Raw genomic sequence first — 18323 nt, forward strand, 5'->3', positions numbered from 1 at the left:
AGAACTTTCAAGCCATCCAAGGATCCTTTGAAGCTAGATCTATTTTTCTCATTTCCAGTAGGTTTATCCACAAAACCTGAGGTAGTAATGATGTTCATAACATTATTCGATTCATATATATAAAACTACCTTATTCGAAGGTTTAAACTTGAAATTACTAGAACATAGTTTAGTTAATTCTAAACTTGTTCGCAAACAAAAGTTAATCCTTCTAAATTGACTTTTAAAATCAACTAGACACATGTTCTATATCTATATGATATGCTAACTTAATGATTTAAAACCTGAAAACACGAAAAACACCGTAAAACTGGATATACGCCATCGTAGTAACACCGCGGGCTGTTTTGGGTCAGTTAATTAAAAACTATGATAAACCTTGATTTAAAAGTTGTTCTTCTGGAAAAATGATTTTTCTTATGAACATGAAACTATATCCAAAAATCATGGTTAAACTCAAAGTGGAAGTATGTTTTTCCAAAATGGTCATCTAGACGTCGTTCTTTCGACTGAAATGACTACCTTTACAAAAAGGAATTGTAACCTATATTTTTGACTATAAACTTATACTTTTCTGTATAGATTCTTAAACTTAAGTTCAATATGAAACCATAGCAATTGGATTCACTCAAAACAGATTTAAAACGAAGAAGTTATGGGTAAAACAAGATTGCATATTTTTGCTTGTTGTAGCTACGTGAAAATTGGTAACAAATCTATATTAATCATATCCTAGCTAACTTGTATTGCATTATACAGGCATTCTAATATATTATGTAATCTTAGGATACCATAGATACGTATGCAAATGTTTTGACATATCATATCGACCCATATATATATATATATATATATATTATTTGGAACAACCATAGACACTCTATATGCAGTAATGTAGGAGTTAGCTATACAGGGTTGAGGTTGATTCCAAAAATATATATACTTTGAGTTGTGATCTAGCCTGAGACGTCTATACACTGGGTCGTAGATTGGGTTAAGATAATATATATCAATTTATTTTCTGTACATCTAAATATGGACAACTAGTTGTAGGTTAGTAACGAGGACAACTGACTTAATAAACTTAAACATTAAAATGTATTAAAAATGTTGTAAATATATTTTGAACATACTTTGATATATATGTACATATTTATTATAGGTTCGTGAATCGACCAGTGGCCAAATCTTACTTCCCGACGAAGTAAAAATCTGTGAAAGTGAGTTATAGTCCCACTTTTAAAATCTAATATTTTGGGATGAGAATACATGCAAATTTATAAATGTTTTACGAAATAGACATAAGTAAATGAAACTACTTTATATGGATGAATGATCGAAGCCGAATATGCCCCTTTTTAGCTTGGTAGCCTAAGAATTTGGGAACAGACCCCCCAAATTGATGCGAATTCAAAAGATAGACCTATCGGGCCCAACAAGCCCCATTCTGGAATTTGGAATGCTTTAGTACTTCATAATTATCATGTCCGATGGGTGTCCTGGAATGATGATGATATTCTATATGCATCTTGTTAATGTCGGTTACCAGGTGTTCACCGTATGAATGATTTTTATCTCTATATATGGGATGTATTGAAATATGAAATCTTGTGGTGTATTATTTCGATTGATAAATATATAGGTTAAACCTATAACTCACCAACATTTTTGTTGACGTTTAAAGCATGTTTATTCTCAGGTGATTATTAAGAGCTTCCGCTGTTGCATACTAAAATAAGGACAAGATTTGGAGTCCATGCTTGTATGATATTATGTAAACACTGCATTCAGGAAACTTATTTTTGATGTAATATATTCTTATTGTAAACCATTATGTAATGGTCATGTGTAAACGGTATATTTTAGATAATCATTATGTGATAATCTACGTAATGTTTTTTAAACCTTTATCAATAAAATAAAGGTTATGGTTGTTTTAAAAATGAATGCAGTCTTTGAAAAAAGTCTCATATAGAGGTCAAAACCTCGCGACGAAATCAATTAATATGGAACGTTTATAATCAATATGAACGGGACATTTCAGTTGGTATCCGAGCGTTGGTCTTAGAGAACCAGAAATTTGCATTAGTGTGTCTTATCGAGTTTGTTAGGATACATTAGTGAGTTTGGACTTCGACCGTGTTTTCTTTAAAAACGATTGCTTAACACTTTTGTTGGAAACTATATATTATTAACATGTAAATATTATGTGATACATTAACCTCTTAATGTGTTTGATATTGTGTGATAGATGTCTACTATTAGTACAAATCCCATTGACTCACCTAATAATAATGAAGAGTCGAATATAATTTGGGAAGATTCACAAATTCTCGAAAAGGAATCGAAAGAAGAGGAATCAGAAGAGGAGGAACCGGAAGAGGAGGAACCGGAAGAAGAAGAGGTTCCGGAGGATGAAATTTTGATACCTACAGTAAATTGATTAAATAAAAGAAAATTATCAACCAATGGACCAAAGTTAAAAATGGTCAATGGTGTTTCCGTCGAGGAAGCAAAATATTGGGACGATTACCAATTTTCCGATGAATCGGATCCCGATGAGGATTCCGATGATGTTATAGAAATTACCTAGACCCAATTCAATATGGCAAAAGAAAATAATAAGGGAAAAGGTATAAAAATAAAAAAACCTGATTCCAACCCCGATGAACTTTATATGTATCGGCAACGTCCGTATTTCTTAAATTGTAACAATAACCCGGGAACCTCTAAACCACCAGGTTTTTCTAAACCATTGTGAAAAATGACGGCTCGTATTAGAGGAACATCATATATCCCTAGAAAATTAGAAAAACGAACCAAGTCCGAAGAAGAAGAAACCAGTGATTCAGATTAGAGGGTTGTAATCATGTTGTGTATTATATGTATTGTAGTGTGCTTGTACTTTTATGTTCTATGTAAAAATTGCTTGTATTGTTTGTTAATTATCTTTTACGAATCTAATCCTTGTCTATTTTACATTGTAAAAACACAAAATGGACGTTAAGGATAGACAACCAAAAATTTTAGAAGACCTACCAGGAGATATGATTTGATGACATCTTGTCTAGAGTCGGGCAGAATTCATCAGCACAATTAGTTAGCAAAATTAGTTTGTCAAACGTTTGAAAGACATTCCAGGCATGCCTTAGTATATAAAAGGCTTTCCTTTGAAAGATGGGGTATATCACATTGGGGAGACTTTAAGTTACGTCAAGTTTTCTTTAAGGCATTTAGTGCGGGAAACCCAGATGTAATTTTACGCTACGGGTTACGAACCTATTTTGACTCAACATATCCCAACATAAGACTCTGTTCTTTAGAAAGAGCTTCTAACATGCAACATAAAGAAGCATGTTATGCTTATGGGTTAGTGATGTTCGCTTCTTACCAAAGTGAGAAAAAGAATATCGGATTGCAACTTTTAAATAAAACCTTCCCACAAGTGACGGATTCAGTAGTTGGGGTGAGAAACAAGGTTTTTAGATTATTACGGGGCTGTTGGACATTACGAAACCCTCGTCCTTTTGATGACATTACAACATGCTGCCTAGCCAATGGTCATAACGGTTATATTCCACAAGACCAAGGATGAGAAGTCGTCTTTGTAAAACCAGAATGCATGACTTGTTTCTGGACTTATGAATTACGTGTCTTTATTTCCTTTGCTGAACAACTTGCGTATTAACTAGATTTTTCTTCAAAACTGTCTTGTATCAAAGTGTACTATATTTCATGTTATATGTAGTATAGCGAAGTTGTAAGTTTGAAGAATATTTGTATGTGATATATTATTATAATCAGTTTTTCATATGGAATTGTAGTAGTTGAATTGTATATTAGCTACTAAGTATGAACTTCACGGGTAGGTAGTACCCGAATTTAAACTTATAAAACGCTAATATGAAGAAAAACTTTTATAAATGAGTTCATATTATGCTACGAAATATTGACTACTCTTAATATTCTGTATGATTAACTCGATTTAGTTGGCTATTTTAAAGGAAATGGCACCGGCGACTCGTCAGAATTTGAACATGAGCGAGGAAGACTTTCGTGTTTTCCTTGCAGCAAACATAGCCGCAGTACAGGCTGCGATGCAAAATAACAATAACTCTGGATCTAGCAGTGGAACTAATTTCACAAGAAATCGTGTCGGATGCTCCTACAAAGAATTCACTGCCTGCAAACCTTTGGAATTTGATGAAACCGAAGGACCAATTGGATTGAAACGGTGGACCGAGAAAGTCGAATCAGTGTTTGCCATAAGTAAGTGTACTGAAGAGGACAAAGTTAAGTACGCTACGCATACCTTCACAGGTACTGCGTTAACGTAGTGGAACACCTATCTTGAACAGGTAGGACAAAATGCTGCTTACGCACTACCGTGATCGGCATTCAAGCAATTGATGAACGAGCAGTACCGTCCTAGAAAAGAAGTCAATAAACTCAAGGTAGAACTTAGGGAGTTACGAACACAAGGGTTCGACATTACCACATATGAACGACGATTCACAGAGTTGTGCCTATTGTGTTCGGGAGCGTTCGAAGATGAGAAGAGAAGATCGACGCGTTTGTAAAAGGGTTACCAGTAAGGATTCAAGAAGATGTGAGTTCACACGAGCCCACTTCCATACAAAAGGCAAGTCGAATGGCTCATAAACTCATAAATTAGATTGAGGGAAGAATTAAAGAGCAGGCGGCCAAAGAAGCCAACACAAAATAACTCAAGAGGAAGTGGGAGGAAAACGGTGACAAGAGTCACCAGAACAACAACAACAACAACAATTACAACCACAATCGCAACAACTATCCAAACAACCGCAACAACAATCGCAACAATAACCCTAATCCTAATAATAACTACAACAAACATCCCAACAACAACAACAACTACAACAACCGTTCCAACAACAATAACAATCTCAACAACAACCTCAATAACAACAACGGCAACAAAAACCAAAAATGCCAAAGGTGTGAAGAGTACTACCAGAATGGGTTCTGCACGACATTTTGCACCAAGTGTAAAAGAACTAGCCATAGTACGAAAAAGTGTGAGGTCTACGGACTAAATTTTAACAGAACTAAAGGAACAAATAGTGGCGAAACAAGTAATGCCGCCTTTGTTTGTTATGGATGTGGAAAAACGGGCCACATTAGAAGTAATTACCCGAATCAGGGGAATACTAATGGGCAGGGCCGCGGAAGAGTTTTCAATATTAATACGGCAGAAGCGCAGAAAGACCCGGAGCTTGTTACAGGTACGTTTCTTATTGATAATAAATCTGCTTATGTTTTATTTGATTCGGGTGCGGATAGAAGCTATATGAGTAGAGATTTTTGTGCTAAATTAAGTTTCCCATTGACGCCTTTGGATAGTAAATTTTTACTCGAATTAGCAAACGGTAAATTAATTTCAGCAGATAATATATGTCGGGATAGAGAAATTAAACTGGGGGATGAAACGTTTAAAATTGATTTAATACCAGTCGAGTTAGGGAGTTTTGATGTAATAATTGGTATGGACTGGTTGAAAAAGGTGAGAGCAGAGGTCGTTTGTTACAAAAATGCGATTCGCGTTGTGCGTAAAAAATAAAAACCTTTAATGGTGTACGGAGAAAAGAACAACGCAAAATTAAATCTTATTAGTAGTTTGAAGGCGCAGAAACTAATAAGAAAAGGTTTTTACGTCATTCTAGCACACATCAAGGAAGTTAAACCTGAAGAAAAGAACATTAGTGATGTTCCCGTCGCAAAAGAATTTCCCGAAGTATTTCCGAAAGAATTACCGGGATTACTCCCACATCGATCCGTTGAATTTCAAATAGACCTTGTACCAGGAGCTGCACCAATAGCTCGTGCTCCATACAGACTCGCACCCAGCGAAATGAAAGAATTACAAAGTCAATTACAGGAACTTTTAGAGCGTGGTTTCATTCGACCAAGTACATCACCATGGGGAGCTCCTGTTCTATTTGTCAAGAAGAAAGATGGTACATTCAGGTTGTGTATCGACTACCGAGAGTTGAAAAAACTTACCATCAAGAACCGTTACCCATTACCGAGAATCGACGATTTATTTGATCAACTACAAGGCTCGTCGGTTTATTCGAAGATTGATTTACGTTCTGGGTATCACCAAATGTGGGTGAAGGAGGATGACATTCTGAAGACTGCTTTTAGGACGTGTTACGGTCATTACGAGTTTATGGTTATGCCGTTTGGATTGACTAACGCACCAGCTGTGTTCATGGACCTCATGAACCGAGTGTGTGGGCCATATCTTGACAAGTTTGTCATTGTCTTCATCGATGACATACTTATTTACTCGAAGAATTATCAAGAGCACGAAGAACATTTGAGAAAAGTGCTAGAGTTGCTAAGAAAAGAAAAATTGTACGCTAAGTTTTCAAAGTGTGCATTTTGGTTAGAAGAAGTTCAATTCCTCGGTCATATAGTGAATAAAGAAGGTATTCAGGTGGATCCAGCAAAGATTGAAATCGTTGAAAAATGGGAAACCCCGAAAACTCCGAAACACATACGCCAATTTTTAGGACTAGCTGGTCACTACAGAAGGTTCATCCAAGATTTTTTCCAAAATAGCAAAACCCTTGACTGCATTAACTCATAAAGGGAAGAAATTTGAATGGAAGGATGAACAAGAAAAAGCGTTTCATTTGTTGAAGAAAAAGTTAACTACCGCACCTATATTGTCATTACCTGAAGGGAATGATGATTTTGTGATATATTGTGACGCCTCAAAGCAAGGTCTCGGTTGTGTATTAATGCAACGAACGAAGGTAATTGCTTATGCGTCTAGACAATTGAAGATTCACGAGCAGAATTATACGACGCATGATTTGGAATTAGGCACGGTTGTTTTTGCATTAAAGACTTGGAGGCACTACTTATATGGGGTCAAAAGTATTATATATACCGACCACAAAAGTCTTCAACACATATTTAATCAGAAACAACTGAACATGAGGCAGTGTAGGTAGATTGAATTGCTGAATGATTACGACTTTGAGATTCGTTACCACCCAGGAAAGGCAAATGTGGTAGCCGACGCCTTGAGCAGAAAGGACAGAGAACCTATTCGAGCAAAAGCTATGAATATAATGATTCACACTAACCTTACTACTCAAATAAAGGAGGCGCAACAAGGAGTTTTGAAAGAGGGAAATTTAAAGGATGAAATACCCAAAGGATCGGAGAAGCATCTTAATATTCGGGAAGACAGAACCCAGTATAGGGCTGAAAGGATTTGGGTACCAAAATTTGGAGATATGAGAGAAATGATACTTAGAGAAGCTCATAAAACCAGATACTCAATACATCCTGGAACGGGGAAGATGTACAAAGATCTCAAGAAACATTTTTGGTGGCCAGGTATGAAAGCCGATGTTACTAAATACGTAGGGGAATGTTTGACGTGTTCTAAGGTCAAAGCTGAGCATCAGAAACCATCAGGTCTACTTCAACAACCCGAAATCACGGAATGGAAATGGGAAAACATTACCATGAATTTCATCACTAAATTGCCAAGGACTGCAAGTGGTTTTGATACTATTTGGGTAATAGTTGATCGTCTCACCAAATCAGCATACTTCCTGCCAATAAGAGAAGATGACAAGATGAAGAAGTTAGCACGACTGTATTTGAAGGGAGTCATCTCCAGACATGGAATACCAATCTCTATTATCTCTGATAGGGATGGAAGATTTATTTCAAGATTCTGGCAGACATTACAGCAAGCATTAGGAACTCGTCTAGACATGAGTACTGTCTATCATCCACAACTGATGGGCAGAGTGAAAGGACGATACAAACGCTTGAAGACATGCTACGAGCATGTGTTATTGATTTCGAAAATAGTTGGGATCGACACCTACCATTAGCCGAATTTTCTTACAACAAAAGCTACCATTCAAGCATTAAGATGGCGCCGGTTGAAGAACTTTATGGTAGAAAGTGCAGGTGTCCGATTTGTTGGAGTGAAGTGGGGGATAGACAGATTACGGGTCCGGAGATAATACAAGAAACTACCGAGAAGATCATCCAAATTCAACAACGGTTGAAAACCGCCCAAAGTCGATAAAAGAGCTACGCTGACATTAAAAGAAAAGATATAGAATTTGAAATTGGAGAAATGGTCATGCTTAAAGTTGCACCTTGGAAAGGCATTGTTCGATTTGGTAAACGAGAGAAATTAAATCCAAGGTATATTGGACCATTCAAGGTTATTGATCGTGTCGGACCAGTAGCTTACCGACTTGAGTTACCTCAACAACTCGCGGCTGTACATAACACTTTCCACGTCTCGAATTTGAAGAAATGTTTTGCTAAAGAAGATCTCACTATTCTGTTAGACGAAATCCAAATCAACGAAAAACTTCAATTCATCGAAGAACCCGTCGAAATAATGGATCGTGAGGTTAAAAGACTTAAGAAAAACAAGATACCAATTGTTAAGGTTCGATGGAATGCTCGTAGAGGACCCGAGTTCACCTGGGAATGAGAAGATCAAATGAAAAATAAATACCCGCACTTATTTCCAGAAGATACGTCAACACCTCCAACTACTTAAAATTTCGGGATGAAATTTATTTAACGGGTAGGTACTGTAGTGACCCGAACTTTTCCATGTTTATATATATTAAATGAAATTGATATTTATATGATTAAGTGTTTCCAACATGTTAAGCAATCAAACTTGTTAAGATTTGATTAATGGAAATAGGTTTTATATAGACAATTGACCACCCAAGTTGACCGGTGATTCACGAACGTTAAAACTTGTAAAAACTATATGATGTCATATATATGGATATATATATAGTTAGCATGGTATTATGATAAGTAAACATATCATTAAGTATATTAACAATGAACTACATATAGAAAAACAAGACTACTAACTTAATGATTTCGAAACGAGGCATATATGTAACGATTATCGTTGTAACGACATTTAATTGAATATATATCATATTAAGATATATTAATACATCATAATATCATGTTAATGTAATAATTTAACATCTCATTTGATATAATAAACAATGGTTTAACAACATTTAACAAGATCGTTAACCCAAGGGTTTCAAAACAACACTTACATGTAACGACTAACGATGACTTAACGACTCAGTTAAAATGTATATACATGTAGTGTTTTAATATGTATTCATACACTTTTGAAAGACTTCAAGACACTTATCAAAATACTTCTACTTAACAAAAATGCTTAAAATTACATCCTCGTTTAGTTTCATCAACAATTCTACTCGTATGCACCCGTATTCGTACTCGTACAATACACAACTTTTAGATGTTTGTACTATTGGTATATACACTCTGATGATCAGCTCTTAGCAGCTCATGTGAGTCACCTAACACATGTGGGAACCATCATTTGGCAACTAGCATGATATATCTCATAAAATTACAAAAATATTAGTAATCATTCATGACTTATTTACATGTAAACAAATTTCACATCCTTTATATCTAATCCATATACCAATGACCAAAAACACCTACAAACACTTTCATTCTTCAATTTTCTTCATCTAATTGATCTCTCTCAAGTTCTATCTTTAAGTTCTAAGCTTTCTTCATAAATTCTATAAGTTCTAGTTTCATAAAATCAAGAATACTTCCAAGTTTGTTAGCTTACTTCCAATCTTGTAAAGTGATCATCCAACCTCAAGAAATCTTTCTTATTTATAGTAATATATCTTTATAATACAAGGAAATACTCATATTCAAACTTTGATTCTATTTCTATAACTATAACAATCTTATTTCGAGTGGAAATCTTACTTGAACTTATTTTCGTGTCATGATTCTGCTTTAAGAACTTTCAAGCCATCCAAGGATCCTTTGAAGCTAGATCTATTTTTCTCATTTTCAGTACATTTATCCACAAAACTTGAGGTAGTAATGATGTTCATAACATCATTCGATTCATATATATAAAACTACCTTATTCGAAGGTTTAAACTTGAAATCACTAGAACATAGTTTAGTTAATTCTAAGCTTGTTCGCAAACAAAAGTTAATCCTTCTAACTTGACTTTTAAAATCAACTAGACACATGTTCTATATCTATATGATATGCTAACTTAATGATTTAAAACCTGAAAACACGAAAAACACCGTAAAACTGGATATACGCCGTCGTAGTAACACCGCGGGCTGTTTTGGGTTAGTTAATTAAAAACTATGATAAACCTTGATTTAAAAGTTGTTCTTCTGGGAAAATGATTTTTCTTATGAACATGAAACTATATCCAAAAATCATGGTTAAACTCAAAGTGGAAGTATGTTTTTCCAAAATGGTCATCTAGACGTCGTTCTTTCGACTGAAATGACTACCTTTACAAAAACGAATTGTAACCTATATTTCTGACTATAAACTTATACTTTTTCTGTATAGATTCATAAACTTAAGTTCAATATGAAACCATAGCAATTGGATTCACTCAAAATGGATTTAAAACGAAGAAGTTATGGGTAAAACAAGATTGGATATTTTTGCTTGTTGTAGCTACGTGAAAATTGGTAACAAATCCATATTAATCATATCCTAGCTAACTTGTATTGCATTATACAGGTATTCTAATATATTATGTAATCTTAGGATACAATAGACACGTATGCAAATGTTTTGACATATCATATCGACCCATCTATATATATATTATTTGGAACAACCATAGATACTCTATATGCAGTAATGTTGGAGTTAGCTATACAGGGTTGAGGTTGATTCCAAAAATATATATACTTTGAGTTGTGATGTAGCCTAAGACGTGTGTACAATGGGTCGTGGATTGGGTCAAGATAATATATATCAATTTATTTTCTGTACATCTAACTATGGACAACTAGTTGTAGGTTACTAACGAGGACAGCTAACTTAATAAACTTAAAACATTAAAACGTATTAAAAATATTGTAAATATATTTTGAACATACTTTGAAATATATGTACATATTTGTTATAGGTTCGTGAATCGACCAGTGGCCAAGTCTTACTTCCCGACGAAGTAAAAATCTGTGAAAGTGAGTTATAGTCCCACTTTTAAAATCTAATATTTTGGGATGAGAATACATGCAAATTTATAAATGTTTTATGAAATAGACACAAGTAAATGAAACTACTTTATATGGGTGAATGATCGAAGCCGAATATGCCCCTTTTTAGCTTGGTAGCCTAAGAATTTGGGAACAGACGCCCAAATTGACGTGAATCCTAAGGATAGATCTATCGGGCCCAACAAGCCCCATTCTGGAATTTGAAATGCTTTAGTACTTCGAAATTATCATGTCCGATGGGTGTCCCGGAATGATGAGGATATTCTATATGCATCTTGTTAATGTCGGTTACCAGGTGTTCACCGTATGAATGATTTTTATCTCTATATATGGGATGTATTGAAATATGAAATCTTGTGGTCTATTATTTCGATTGATAAATATATAGGTTAAACCTATAACTCACCAACATTTTTGTTGACGTTTAAAGCATGTTTATTCTCAAGTGATTATTAAGAGCTTTCGCTGTTGCATACTAAAATAAGGACAAGATTTGGAGTCCATGCTTGTATGATATTATGTAAAAACTGCATTCAAGAAACTTATTTTTGATGTAATATATTCTTATTGTAAACCATTATGTAATGGTTGTGTGTAAACGGTATATTTTAGATTATCATTATTTGATAATCTACGTAATGCTTTTTAAACCTCTATCGATAAAATAAAGGTTATGGTTGTTTTAAAAATGAATGCAGTCTTTGAAAAACGTCTCATATAGAGGTCAAAACCTCGCGACGAAATCAATTAATATGGAACGTTTATAATCAATATGAATGGAACATTTCATCTAAAAGCATAAGTAGGTTCTACTCTAGGAAGTGGTGGCAATTTATCACACATATTAAGTATTTGTTACAAATACTGACATCTAAGATGCAATTCAACAATTTTCTCTTTCAAGTTTATCAATTAGATGAGTCAACTCTATGTTCTCAGGCTTTGTTTCATCTGGTGCTACCTTAGGTTCAGATTTTGGTTCTACCTTAGGTTCAACCTTTTCATCTAAAGCCTTTTGACCTAGAGATTTTGACTTAGCAAGTTTTAACTTATTTTCAATCTTGTCTAATTTAGTTGCAAACTTGTTCGTTAAGTCATTTAATTCATGTGCTAGGTCTTCACCGATTTTTATTTTTGAATTAGACATGCAATTAAGGTTAATAGATTTAGTTTTGCTTCAATGGCAAGTTGGTCAGACACCTCATGTATAGTAATACTAGAACTTGATGTGCCAAACACTTCCTTTTCTCGCATCAAAATATATTTCTCAATCATAGGGTTGGAATGTAAACTAATCTATGCTTAGGCACATAATCAGCATTTTGCATGTTCTCTTCATGTTTAACAAGTTCATTCAAGAAATCAGGATTTGATTTACCCATTTTAGCATTAATTTTCTCATACATCAAGCTAATTTGATGATATTTTCTAGATGAGCGATTAGCAATAATATCATCAAAATCAGCATCAGAAGCATGCACAAAATGATATGGTAAACCGGCTTAAAAGTAATCAGAATGATATAATCATGGAATCTTTTTGGAAATATCGTCTAACATCTTAGGATATTCAAAACCCAACCCCCGTTTATCACCGTGAATCGTTTTTGGTCTATTCATAAAGATTGTTTGTTTTGACAATTCCATACTAATGATAGCTCGTGATTGCTCTTGAAGATAGAGTTTCTCCTCATATCGAGCAAGTTGAGCTTTCATTTGTAAAGAATCTTTAGTGAATAGTGAAATTTCAGCTTTCTTTTTAATCAAGGTTTCTTCCAATTGAGCAATTTTCTTGTTTAATTTGGAAAGTGTGGGTTCATGTTGTTCTTTTAAATTTGAAAGATCTTTTTCCAAGAACTGAACTTTCTCCGCAAGATGTTCGGATTTTAGATGATAATCCATTCGTTCAATCTTAATCGGAAGAATTGACTTCTTAAGATCTTCCAACTCAGTTTCCGTAGAAGTGAGGTGGATTTTCAATCGATTCATTTCCGATTATGAATTGGATGATGAAGATTTAGTCTCATTAAGTTTGATTTTTTCTTTCAAAACTTTGTTTTCAGATTTTAAACCTTTGACTTCTTTTGACATTGAGACTAAATTCTTCATCAAGTCTTTTTGCATTTTGATAAAATCAGGTGGGATTTCAGTTGTTTGTACCTCATCATCATCAGTCGTTGAGTCAGAATTCTCCCTTTCTTCCTTAGCCTTAATCAGCTTGGTCACCTTTTAAACATTTGCATGTTCCACCTCGGAATCGGAATCATCTATCTAGTTAAACCAAGTGTCATCAACCGGTTTCAGCTCTCCCCCAGTTTCCATAACCTTTGCCATCAACATTTTCTTCTTGTAGTAAGATGCATCCTTTTTCTTAGGCATCTTGCACTTACGAGAGTAGTGACCAGCTTTTCCACAATTGAAATAGATTGAGTCATCCTTCTTGGAATCATCAGCACCTTGATGTTTTCATTGATTAGGTCTCTTGTAATAGGAGGAAGATGATGAATTCTTTTGTTGATTGCTTGATTTGCCTTTGAACTTGTACTTTTTCAAGGCTTTGGTGAACATGGCAGCCATCTTGACTAGTTCAAGGTGAGAATCGTCAATATTTGAAAGATTCAACTCTTCATAATCAGTTGATTCTTCAACAAGTAACTTCTTGAATAAGCTTTTGGAAGTGGTGAATGATTTGCTTTTTTTCTTGGCAATGAGGGCAAGTGGATCACCCGGAGAAGACTCTTTCCTTTCCTCTTGAAGTTTACACACAGTCGGTTGATAATGCATAAGAACTCCAACAAGCTCATGAATATTCAACTTGTCAATCTCTTTGGTAGATCGAATGATGGTTCCATAAGGAAGCCAATCAGCATTGAGCTTTTTGAGAAACTTCATGTTAATCTCAGCGTTCACCTTTGTTATCTTGTACATTTTCAACTCATTAAGAACACCATTGAAATGACGGTAGGATTCCTTGAGAAGTTCTTCGGGTTCCTGCTTGAAATCTTCATAAAGTCCAAGAGCCTTATTTAGTTTGGTGACATCCGACATGTCATAACCTTCTTGTTGTCGTTTGATCTCATCCCATATGTCCGTAGCAGTGGTGTTGCTATCAACATTTTCAAACAACTCATACGGGATGGCTTGGATGACAATATTTTTAGCCTCTATATCACCCTGAGCTCTCTCACGTCTCTCTCCAGAAAGTTCATAGAATGGAATTGGTATACCAGTATTCGGATGATACTTTACAACTGGACCATCTCTCAGAGAAGCCCATATGTATTTTGCCTTCTCACCCTTGTAATCTATGTACTGAGTGATATGGTGGAGCCACTGGTTATACTTACCATTAAACAACACTGGAGGTCAGGAATCTGATCCGATGATCAATGTATCTTGAGTAGACATCTTGAAAATGAGGTAGATTCGGTAAAGATTTGGTATTACACACAATCTAAGATTCTGGTTCAAAAAATCTAACAAAAATGTCAGATTCGGTATCTGTTCGGTACTGTAGTAGACTCGTTATTTGGTTTGATACTGTAGCAGATTCGATATATCAGATTCTGTATCAGAAACTGATAAAAATAACAAGTATCACACCCAGATTCGGTATAGATTTGGTTAACCCATAATATGAAGCCTTAAGTCACTTAAAACTCAAAGTATCAAGTGAAACAGAGATTCTGGTTCGGTATCTGGTTCGGTATCTGGCTCGGTAGCCAAATTCTGTAAAATTTGAACTGAAAAACAATTCAAATCCTTTAGAACAGACTAGGTAACCTTGCTGCACAAGGAAACAAGTTAGTAACAATCAAAATATCAATGAAACCGAGTGTTTAGGATACCGAATGTCAACTGTAGCAGTTGACAAACCGAGTCTAAGTGTAGAACTTAGAAAATCAATCGAATCCTTTTTTAAACCACACCAATTAGCCGCGTATGATCAACCCGAATGTGATAGAATCACTATCACACCATAAGCTGCCACACTTAAGATGAATTTTCAACTTTGAACCGGACTCGATATGGCAGTTATAATACCGAGTGTAGATCAAATCTTCAATACTTGAAGAATTGATGAAATTGAACCATCAAATATGTGATTAAACACCTCACGAACACAACTGAATCCACAAACCTTCACTTAAACACATAATCAAGCTGGAATTGATCAATACCGAGAGTTTTAGCCATGAACTCTAAAAAAGAACTTGATTCTCCCTAATATTTGTTAAAAAGCTGTAATGATGATCAAAACTCTTTCAAATACACCTAATAAACCTTCGCTTAACTAATCACAAGAATTTGAATGTCAAATTATCAAATTCGATGATACCGAATGTGATTCAATCTAACCGAGAGTGTACAGTTTCTGTAATCTTCAATCTCTGGATCGATATAGTGATGTAATATCACTCCCTGGATGCTCTGATACCAAATGATAGGTCAGATCATAGTAAGATTAGAAGATGTGATGAGATTTAGTGAGACTAGGTAAGGTAAGAACAGATTCGGTATTAGAGAGAATCGGTATATTTTCATTCCACAGCTTCTTAAACTAGTTTACAATGCAATGGCTATCTAATTAGGACTATTTAGTTTCCTTATATAGCCCACTTCTATGGAACCTTCTATAAGGCATGTCTCAAATTAACACTATACATACTTTGGGGTCCTAACAGTGTAGATCTGGTTGGATGAGACAATTACACAGACCTACTTGTCTCTAGACTCTCGGAGTTCTCGTTGAGTAGTGAAAAGTATGTCACTTGGTTGTATAATTGAAAGGTAACTATACCTCGGAGGTTATCCTCAGTAAAGCATTGGGTTTATTAGTGATTTGAGCTCTAATTCTAACCCTCGTTATCAGTTTAGTTAACTGAATAACAACAACGTGCCGTATTGATTGAACACTGATCACAAACAGAAGGAGTCCGTCGGGTTAAGTTGACAAAACTTTAAAATGAAAACTAACAACCATTTCATCATACTAATGAGAACATACCAAATCAAACATTATATAGCATTACAGTTGATATACTGAAAGTAAAGCAGATAGAAACCTAGCAGAAACCTAGATAGTTGCTATGACTTAGCGCAACAATCAAACAAGAACATGCAATAAGTTTGGATCATACGGTCAAGGCACTATCTAGATCTTAACAACTTCTAAGAGGTCTCTTTAGAATAGTCAATAGGCATACTAGGTCATTCATGTCTCAATTCCTAAGTTTCGTGTCCTAAAAGCGCATTAGATGCCTCTCTAGAACTCCGGCCATACCGAGTTCATAGAATCTTCAGATACAGTATAACCAGGGGTCTTAATCCTATGAAGTAACTAAGTTCATATAGGTGGATAAGTCCTGATCACAACTTAGGTTGGTCAATCCTTAAGATCCCACCATACAAATCTATCAGACTCACAAGTTCAGCATAACAACAGTAACCGTACTAAATTAACATAACTACGCTAACCCATACTTCTATCATGGCTACATACAGATTAATTAAGCTAACATAGTAATATCGGAACGCATTATTAAGCATAAAAGGTAACAATACATGGTTAATAGAAAAGATGAGTGTTTCGGATAAAAACCTGTAAAGGCTGAAGAAATCTGCCTGAGATCGCAGGGACTCGCCGGGATATCTTTCGGAAAATAAAAGCTAAGCTAGCTACTACTAAAAACTAACTAAAAAGCTTGAAAATATAAAGTGAAGTACAAGTTGGGTGTGTGTTGAAATGAATGGAAGAAACCCTTAAAATAGACTTGATTTTTGCCTACAAACGGCTGGCAGGCCATTTGACAAGCCGTTTGCAGGGGCCGTTTGGCTTAGTGGCCCGTTTTTGTTGCTCGTTTGCATGGCCCGTATGGCAAGCCATTTTCCATTGTGGCAGGCTGTTTGGTAGCCCGTTTGGCAAGCCATTTGGCTGCCCTGGTCAGCTTGTTTCCTGGATCGTAACTTGATTTTCTTGGTCGTAACTTGTCTTTCACCGTTTTCGCTCTAGATTCTTCGTTTTAGCTCAGTTTTACTTGATTCTTTTTTGTATCTCCCTCGTAATTACTTAATCTACAAAATCAACCGACAAAATGATAATTTTTCCGACAAAGTCTGGAACTTTATTGATTTAGGGCTTAATAACGGGGGTAAAAACGTGACTTTTTGGCCGATATCAGTAATTGATGCTCCAATCCCATGGAAATTCAAGCTCGTTAATATAATCTTGTAGTAATCATTCATGTAATACTTATGTTAATCATATATGATAGATTATGATTGGTTATCAGGATCGTATTTGAGCTTATGCATTGTTCTTCATGTCTTCATCATTTTCACATCATCTTTGATCTAAATCACAAATCGATATCAGTTTTACGATCTAAAGATCATATCATCTGAAGCAAGGGATCTACAAATTGGGATCAGAGCCTAAGATCATCTAAGCATCGATTCAATTGAAGGTAATTGCTGAATTTTGTTTTAGATCCCGATTTTTGACTTTTCTTGACTATTTTTCAGTTTTGAAGATTAAGCACGAATTTGAGAAAAGTAACAATGAGGAAAGCTTGGTAATCATCTATTGCTTATTTCCTCAAAGTTTCAGCTCATGAATCAATGTTTTGATCGAGATACGAGGATATTTCATTTTTGAAATTTACACACTGATATCGATTGATTCTGACTTTTCGGGAGTTTGTTTGTAAAATATGATAATAGATTAATGTTTAATAGGTCTAATGCTATTCCAAATTTTTACCCTTTTTGGTGTTGATTTGATGGGTTTACCAGCTTCACTACCATGCACCATCATGAGAACCACCATTAACCGCCACTCTTTACCGATTTCTGGAAAAACAAAGAAGAAGGGTCAAATGTGAGGTTGAATCATCAAAAACACGATTGATAGCTTGTCTATACTAGTGACAAGTTTCAAACGTACAGTATGAAAATTTCCAATTTGAGGCTGAAAAATTGTCTCTCGTGCGTTTAGAGTGAGGAAGAAAGCAGAATCAGCTTCAAGATAAAACGTTAGGGGCAGTCTTGTAACTATCGTTACTTTAACTCTAGGTGGGACCCACGTGTTTTATTCCATTTTGTCCCCTTTCCCCTTTCTCACCAACATTCTAGAAACATGATTGTTTTTTTGTTTGGAACCATAGAAACTCATTATCCGTGAACTGGATACAGCAATTTTACCAATCAACAACC

This window comes from Rutidosis leptorrhynchoides, chromosome 2 (genome assembly GCF_046630445.1).
Source record: "Rutidosis leptorrhynchoides isolate AG116_Rl617_1_P2 chromosome 2, CSIRO_AGI_Rlap_v1, whole genome shotgun sequence".
In the NCBI taxonomy this organism is placed as follows: domain Eukaryota; kingdom Viridiplantae; phylum Streptophyta; class Magnoliopsida; order Asterales; family Asteraceae; genus Rutidosis; species Rutidosis leptorrhynchoides.